General features: G+C 35.4%; 1 long non-coding RNA gene across 2 annotated transcripts; it reads left to right on the top strand.

Moving 5' to 3' along the window:
- The first annotated feature begins 4,249 nt into the window (after positions 1–4,249).
- LOC135086334 (uncharacterized) lies at positions 4,250–8,095 on the top strand. 2 transcript variants are annotated; one of them, XR_010260413.1, is made up of 4 exons: positions 4,250–4,556; positions 6,937–7,163; positions 7,427–7,642; positions 7,730–8,095. It is a non-coding gene; the product is annotated as an uncharacterized LOC135086334 (long non-coding RNA). The 2 variants fall into 2 exon arrangements; XR_010260412.1 differs by lacking the exon at positions 4,250–4,556 and having other exon boundaries at positions 6,883–7,163.
- The last annotated feature ends 534 nt before the right edge of the window (positions 8,096–8,629 follow it).

Genomic DNA, 8,629 nt, shown 5'->3' with positions numbered 1-8,629 from the left:
CTCGAGATGTCCCATTATACTTATGGGCAGAAGCTGTCAATACAGCAGTATATCTACTCAACAGGACTTCTTCAAGTCAATCTCCCAATAAAACACCTTTTGAGTCATGGACTGGTGTAAAACCTCAATTGGATCATGTGCGGGTGTTTGGAAGCGAAGGATATGTACACATACCAGACCAACTAAGAAAGAAACTAGAGAAGAAGAGTGAGAAAATGATATTAGTAGGATACGACAACAACAATTACAGAATGTTCAATACAAGGAATAAACAAATAAAAATATCAAGAAATGTAATTTTCGACGAAGACAAAGCACCTGAAATGAGAAGAAATATATCAAAAATTTTAGTAGATGAAGAAGATGACAAAACTCAAGAAGACACACAAGTACACGATCCCAATGACACTTCATCGACATTAGAAAACTCAGTTGAAAGTTTGCACAGCTGTCAAGAAGACGATGATCCCAGTTATGAACCATCTCAAGAGATAGAAGACATAGAACAAAGAGAAATAAATCTAAGACCTCGATATAATAGAAATTATGAAGCAAACTTTGTGGAATTTACAGTGCCATCCACATATGAAGAGGCCATGAGGGATTCCCAAAAAGATAAGTGGTCTAAAGCTGTCAATGAAGAACTTGAAGCATATGAAGACAATAAGACCTGGACTGCTGTCAAAAGAACAAACCAAAGAACCTTATCTGCCAAGTGGGTCTTTGCCATAAAAAGAGATGAAAATGAAGAGGTAACAAGGTATAAAGCTCGTTTATGTGCACGTGGGTTCAGGCAAGTAAAGGGCATTGACTATGAAGAAATATTTTCACCAACTATCAGGTATGATTCCATTAGAATTATTCTATCTCTCGCAGCTAAATACAATTTTGCAATTCAACAGTTCGATGTCAAAACAGCTTTTCTAAATGGTAATCTGGATGAGGACATATATTTAGAAGTCCCAGAGGGAGTGTCAGTGAGTAATGATTATATTTTAAAATTGAATAAAGCTCTCTACGGCCTTAAGCAAGCATCCAGATGTTGGAATAAAAAGTTCACTAATTTTCTAAAAGATTATGGTTTTACACAGTCACAGGCAGACAATTGTATATATGTAGGAGAATTTAATGGCATAAAAATTTACTTATTAATTTTTGTAGATGACTGTCTTGTGGTCTCCTCAAGTGAAGACCTGATAAAACAAATTATAGTCTACTAGCTTTCCGCCCGCGGCTTCGCCCGCGTGGAATTTTGTCTGTCACAGAAAAACTTTATCGCGCGCGTCCCTGTTTCAAAAACCGGGATAAAAACTATCCTATGTTCTTTCCCGGGACTCAAACTATCTCTATGCCAAATTTCATCAAAATCGGTTGCGAGGTTTAAGCGGGAAAGCGTAACAGACAGACAGACAGACAGAGTTACTTTCGCATTTATAATATTAGTTGGGATTTGAAACAAGCTTTTAAAATTAAATAATTAAATTTAACTTATTTTGTGGGTATGCAAATAATAAAAGATAATAATCACATTATCATTCATCAAAGAAATTATATAGAACAGATCATAAAAAGATTTAACATGAATGATGCTAATCCTGTAAAAACCCCATCTGATGTAAATGTAACAATCTCTAAAAATCTAGATGAAGAAATTGTAAACTTTCCGTATAGAGAACTAATAGGTTCACTGTTGTTCTTATGTTCTGTGTCACGACCAGACATCAGTTTTATAGTAAACTTGTTGAGCAGATATGTAAACAGTCCTAAAAGACAACATGTAAATGCCGCGAAACGCATTGTAAGATACTTAATTGATACAAAAGATTTATGTATTTCTTATGGAGAGAGCAGCAGTCTTACAGGATATTCTGATTCAGATTTTGCAAGTGACTTAGACACTAGGAAGTCTACTACTGGATACATTTTCTTATTGAATGGAGGACCAATCACTTGGTCTAGTCAAAAACAAAAGACTATTGCCCTCTCTACAACAGAAGCTGAATTTGTAGCTGCTAGTGAGTCTGCTAAGGAAGTTATGTGGTTGAAACAAATGTTATCTGACCTAGGTGAAATGTATGATTGTATAACCCTGCACGTAGATAACCAAAGTGCAATAAAGTTGATAAATAATCCTATCTATCACAAAAGAACTAAGCACATAGATGTCAAATATAACTTTATAAGAGAGAAGGTAGAAGAAGGCATATTAAAAATTAATTATATTTCCAGTTCCAATCAATTAGCAGACATTTTAACAAAATCTTTACCAACTCAAACATTTGTATTTTTAAGAGATCATTTTTTGTCTAAGTATTAATGTAAACAGATTTTCATTTTACACATAGTAACAGTATGTGGAAATTAAAATTATAGAGAGGGTGTTAAGTATATAATAATTTTATTTAGAATATTGCTCTTGGCTGTATGTTGATGAATGGTTTGGTCATAGAGCAATAAAATATTGTCTATGTAATAAAAAAAAAAAGTCACTCTATTACTGTGGTCTAGGAACAGTGTTCGTATTTGCAATAAATGTGCATCAGAAAATCTCAATTTCATTGATATATTCCATCAAAACCTACCAATTAACATCTTGTATAGTTTAGAAATAATGGAGTGAGATCACTTATCGTTTCCACCCTGTATATCAACGAATTATGTGATACTAGCTTTCCGCCCGCGGCTTCGCCCGCGTGGAATTTTGTCTGTCACAGAAAAACAATATCGCGCGCGTATTTACTCACCGTTTAGACCTGGACTACGACAAACATTTTAAAACCAAAATCAGCTCAATCGGCCCAGTCGTTCTCGAGTTATAATCAGACTAACGAACATCAATTCATTTTTATTTATATAGATAGATAGATGATAGCTAGCGGCCGCCCGCGACTTCGTACGCGTGGATCCCGTTTTACCCCTTCATCTATCTTCAGCGGTTAACTCCCGTTCCCGTAGGAATTTTGCAATATCCTGTTGTAACTAAGCTTTAAGTTTACTAAGGTACCTGCATGCCAAATTTCAAGCGTCTATCTTACGCAGTTTAGATTTTTTCATACATATGTTTTTTCCCGCTAACTCCCGTTCCCGTGGGAATTTTACAATATCCTGTTGTAGCTAAGCTTTAAATTTACTAAGGTACCTGCACACCAAATTTCAAGCATCTAACTTAAGCGGTTTAGATTTTTCATACAAAAGGATTTTTCCGCTAATTCCCGTTCCCGTGGTAATTTCGGGAATTCTTTTCTTAGTGCACCTCTACGGTACCTAAACTACGTCCCTTCCAAATTTCAAGTGCCTACGTTTAGCCGTTTAGGCTGTGCGTTGATCTGTCAGTCAGTCAGTCAGTTTCTCCTTTTATATATTTAGAAGATTATAAGTAGAACTAGAAAACTCATGTGGACTTTTAAGAAACTTCGTCATATAGCTTCAGAACATCTGCTACATCAAACATATCTTGCTTTAGCGCAATCAGTTATAACGTATTGCATAGCTGTATGGGGTGGAGCAAATAAAACAAGATTTCTTGACTTAGAGCGAGCTCTGAGGGCACTACTAAAAATGATGTATTTCTTACCTCGCATGTTTCAACAGAGCTTCTCTTCACTGCTACAGGAACTCTATCAGTAAGGAAGCTGTACATCCTGAACATTGTCCTAAGAACACATAAAACGCTCCCCTATACGCCTGACACCAGCAACTCGAGACGCAAAGAACAATGGCAGGCATGGTACCCAGTAAAATTGATATACTCGATACTTGGACACTTATTTTACGTATTTTTATGATTTTCCACAACTTTCGAGAATAAAGAAAACATAAATTTTGTTTTCATTTGAATATTGCTAACAAAACGCTTACCTGAATATGCATTAACCTCTTTAATGTTAAGCGCCAAAACGCAATAGGACCCTTTTCTTTAGGGCCGTAACCTACAACTATTTTATTCAATTAGATAAATCGATTTATCGATTAATTTACTTTACCAATTATTCAGATATCGACTTAAGATCTATAAAACCATTGATACAATCAACAAAGTGAATATAATTATCGGTTTAGCTCTATTTATATTCATTTTAATAATATATTATGCCAATTAGATTTATACGGAATAAATGGAGGCAATTGATTATTATCGATTACTCCAATGTATCGTACATTGCATTACGTCAAGGTACGTCACGCGACTGACATACAAGTACAACAACTGTCAAATCAGTTCTTTGTTTACTTACATTCCATCGTTTGGTGGTTTTCCAAATGTTTCGTCTTCTCGGTGTGATCATAAAGTGCTGTTTATGGTATACCTACCTACTTGCAAAGTAAATAACAGTCGAGTTGAGAGCACCCTATGCCTCCCCCTGTCTTTTCTTTTGTATTGTGATACTATCTTAGCGAAAGGATGCTTGTTTGTGTATTGTGATCTGTTTGTAACCATGTCTCTTCTACGCTGCATCAACTGCGATATTCGAGTGACTCGAATTAGGGGGCATCTACTCCTGGAAGAGAGTGAGGCTCTTACAGAAGTTATGAGACTGTGAACATATCCAAAAGAGGTAAGAGAAAGATTTCAAACTTCATTGTTTTAAAAGCAATAAAAACCGCTTTTCATCAGTTTTATCCTCAGTACGTTAGTATTAAAAAATATTATAGTTATTACATTGGGAAATGTACAGATTGTCGCCAATGGTTTATTGAAATATCCATTGTCGATAGAATGTATTTAATCCAATTCCAATCATATCAAATGAGTTGACTGATCTTGGACTGAACATTTTATGAGCTAAAGATCTATTGACAAGTTATTATTATTATTATTATGTTTGTACGCTTTGGAGCTCACGGGTCAAAAGTGGCCCGGTCCTTTATAAGGCTTGCGTGGGGATACAGATCCAACACGTAGAGGCCGTTTTAAGCGCAAAATAATCGACAAAAGTGAAAGTGGTGCACATGCTATATCTAGTCTCTGACTATATCATGGGATGTAGCCAGAGACCATCCCCAGCCTGTGCACAGGAGCTATTGCAGTTATTGAAGAATGGACTAGGGTTATGGATGGAGGATGGAGGGACTGGTTACTGGGCTATGGATGGAGACTACGGGACACCTGCCTGGTTCATAGTCTCTGACTAAAAAATGAAATTTATTATTATTATAGCTTTATATTCCACAATTTTTACAGTTTGATTCAATTAATCTGTATCTCTTGTTTGTGGCCCCACTTGGGTAAAAGCCTCCTCCATCTTTTTCCACCTTTCCCTGTCGCTGGCTATGTGCATCCAATTTTTCCCTGCCTTGTTTGTTATGTCATCGGCCCATCTTTTCTTCGGCCGTCCTACGTTTCTTTTGCCTTTTGGGCCTTGCCATTTTGTTGTTTGATAGGTCCACCTCTTATCTTTATATCTTGCCAAATGACCTGCCCAGTTCCACTTCTGTTTTAGGCTAAATTTAAGAGCATCTGATAATTTAGTTTTTATACGGATGTTTGTGTTTCTAGTCTTTTGTATTCTTCTTAGTTTTAAGATACTTCTCTCCATTGCGATTTGCGTGTTGACAAGAGGAGATTTTGTTTTTTACTCTTTCCGTAAAGACCCATGTCTGGCTAGCATAAGTTAGGCTTGGGAGAATGCAGGAATCCATTATTATCTTTTTTATATTTAAGTTATAATTCCCTTTTAAGATTTCTTTTTGTGCCCAGTATTTCTTCCATGTTATACCTATTCGTCTGTCTAGTTCGTTTTCGTTGCTGTTTGTATCGAATGACACCAATTTGCCTAGGTATACATAGTCATCTACATATTCTATAGGTTTTTCCTCTATTTTTATTGTTTTCCTAGGACTGTTTGACATGATTTTAGTTTTAGAAGCGTTCATGTGTAAGCCGATTTTTATACTTTCATAGTTCACACTTTGCAACATTTTCTCTAAGTCTGTAGCTGATTCACTGAATAGAACTATGTCATCTGCAAACCTTAGGTGTGTCAATTTATTATTATCTATCCATATGCCTCTATTTTTCCAATCAATATTCTTGAAAATGTCCTCCAGCACAGCTATGAACAGTTTAGGAGAGAGCGGGTCTCCCTGCCGCACTCCTCTTCTCCTTGTCTTTCCAGTTTTACTCTGCTTACGCTTTTGGAATAGATGTTTTTGATGATATTTATGTATGTTTTATTTATATCATTGTTCCTTAGAGCAGTCCATATGGATGAGTGCACTATACTATCGAATGCTTTGGAATAATCCACAAATGCCAAATAAAGTGGTTTATTAAATTCTTTAAATTTCTCCATTACTTGTTCTATTGTATGGATGTGATCAATTGTTGAGTAATGTGGTCTAAAGCCCGCTTGTTCTATTGGTTGATTGTTATCAATTTTTGATGCTATTCTGCTGAGAAGTATTGATGAAAAGAGTTCATATATTGCAGATAGTAGGCTGATAGGTCTATAGTTGCCGATGTCGAGTGGACTTCCTTTTTTATACAGTAGAATTATGTTTGACTTAGTCCATTGCGATGGTACTTGTTCTTCTTCCAGTACTAAGTTAAACAACTCAGTTAGATATGGGACTAGAATTCGCGCACCGATTTTCAGGGCTTCATTTGTAATGTTGTCTTCTCCTGGGCTCTTCTCAGGTTTTAATTTTGTAATGTAAGTCCATACTTCACTTTCCGTTATTGGGTTTGAGACAGAGAAGGTATAATAGAATGTGCAACAGCTTTCTATTCCTCGCTATATCAAAACCACCACTAGAAATGACAGAAGAGGATGAAAATAGCGATATAACGGAAGAGGATACAGGAGAAACAAAAATAAACCCAATTGACAAGTTATTTGGATGTAATTCACCACTGGACTGATTTCACAAATCCTTTCTCGAAGATTTTTAGGCTAGTTATTTATGTATATTATCACTTCTCCTTTTTTGTTTCAGATCACAAACACTGACTATTTGCCATGCCTCTTGGGAACTTGGAAATGCTCAAGTCACTGGAGCAAACATTGTTGAGAATCAAGAGAGGCTAATTGGTCTTCACAACATTTGTGGAGGATGCGGCCGCTCGATTTTCAGTCAGTTCTCGCACAGTATTGAGAGAAACTCCTACAAATGAAGAAGGCCCAATAGTTGATATTATATCACAGTGGATACATCCAAGACAGGTAAATGTAATACCATAATTGGCAATATCTTAATTGGCTTTCATTATTTAATTATACTATTGTTACACAAATGCGAAAACAGTAAATGGTGTATATGTAGTTTCTTAAGTAGTGGTTTTTAGACTGTTATTGTTTCACTGTATGTTTTCCGAACAAAATAAAATAAATAATTGTCTCTGTTCTGTGTGTCCGTACAATAAATATGTCTTTATATACGTTTTTTTTAGAATAACTAGGATTTGATCTATATTGTTATGTTTTAGATTACTCAAAGTGATCAAGCATGTACCGCATGTTGGTTACGCGCTCACAGAACTCTCCGTCGTCAGCAATTGGTTGATGAGGCCAGAAACATAAATGAGGAAATAACAACATGTGTCAATTGCAACAAAGATTTGTTACATAGCAATGGCCACTTATTGAGAAACGAAGACGAAAATGTCATCAACATCATTAAAAGCTGGATATATCCTAATAATGTAAGTACTTTAAGAAAGAAGAAAAAGGTCACTTTTGTTGAAAAATAATGTGAACATTGTCACTATTAAATGAATTTGTTTTTTTAGATCAACCTCATGGATAGTATTTGCCTTGGCAACTTGCAAATGAAGCAACACGGCAAGGTTCTGAGTCACCAGAGACTGCATCCCAACCGTTGCAGACAGATGACCCTCCTGACTCACATGAACTACAGGAAGATAATCATGAGGAGGCGTGCCATCATAGGATATTGTTGCAACTGTATTGTGGGTTTGAGGCCAGTAGGGTGTTGCTCACATGTGATGAGTATCGTATGGTATTTAGCCTATGCTCGGAATTCTTGTAAGAGTAAACATTGAATAAGTCAGTATATTGATTTTAACTTTTGTTTTTATTTATTAAACTTCTTGATAGCATTATTATGTTGACTTGAATAAAAGTTCCCCATTAAAGCCTTGTCTATTTTATGAATGTGTATAAATAATAATCTTTAGAAAAATAAAGAATAACTCTTGTTTAGGCGAGCACTCGCGATGCGTATTATCTAATGAGCATCAATCCAACAGAACAGTTAACTGCCTTTAAAATCATCCTGAATAAAAGATAAAACGATAATATTATTTTGATCACTTTTCGTTGTTTTAAACAATATTATTTTTTTCTGTCTGTATCAGTCAGATTAAACATGTCAAAAAATGACAATTGACATTTAAAACGTTTTGTTCTCCATGTTCAAGCGTTCTGTTAACCTTCAAAGCGTTTTGTTAACCTTGTTCTGTATTATCATAACATTGAATTTATCTTTTTATTCTTAAGTTGTAGAAATATGGTATGATTACATTTTTTGTTGTATAAATCAAGACAAAGAAATTGGTAATATTTTCATTGTCCTACACTCCGTCTAAAGACGGTACCAACACTACATAGGTTTCTGCCAATCTTCTTTAACGTTGCCAAAATACCAAAAATTAAATCAATCTTTGCTA

Source organism: Ostrinia nubilalis, chromosome W (assembly GCF_963855985.1).
Source record: "Ostrinia nubilalis chromosome W, ilOstNubi1.1, whole genome shotgun sequence".
NCBI classification, from domain to species: Eukaryota; Metazoa; Arthropoda; class Insecta; order Lepidoptera; family Crambidae; genus Ostrinia; species Ostrinia nubilalis.
Note: the sequence above shows the minus strand (reverse complement) of the source record. Positions and strands in the feature narration are given on the sequence as shown.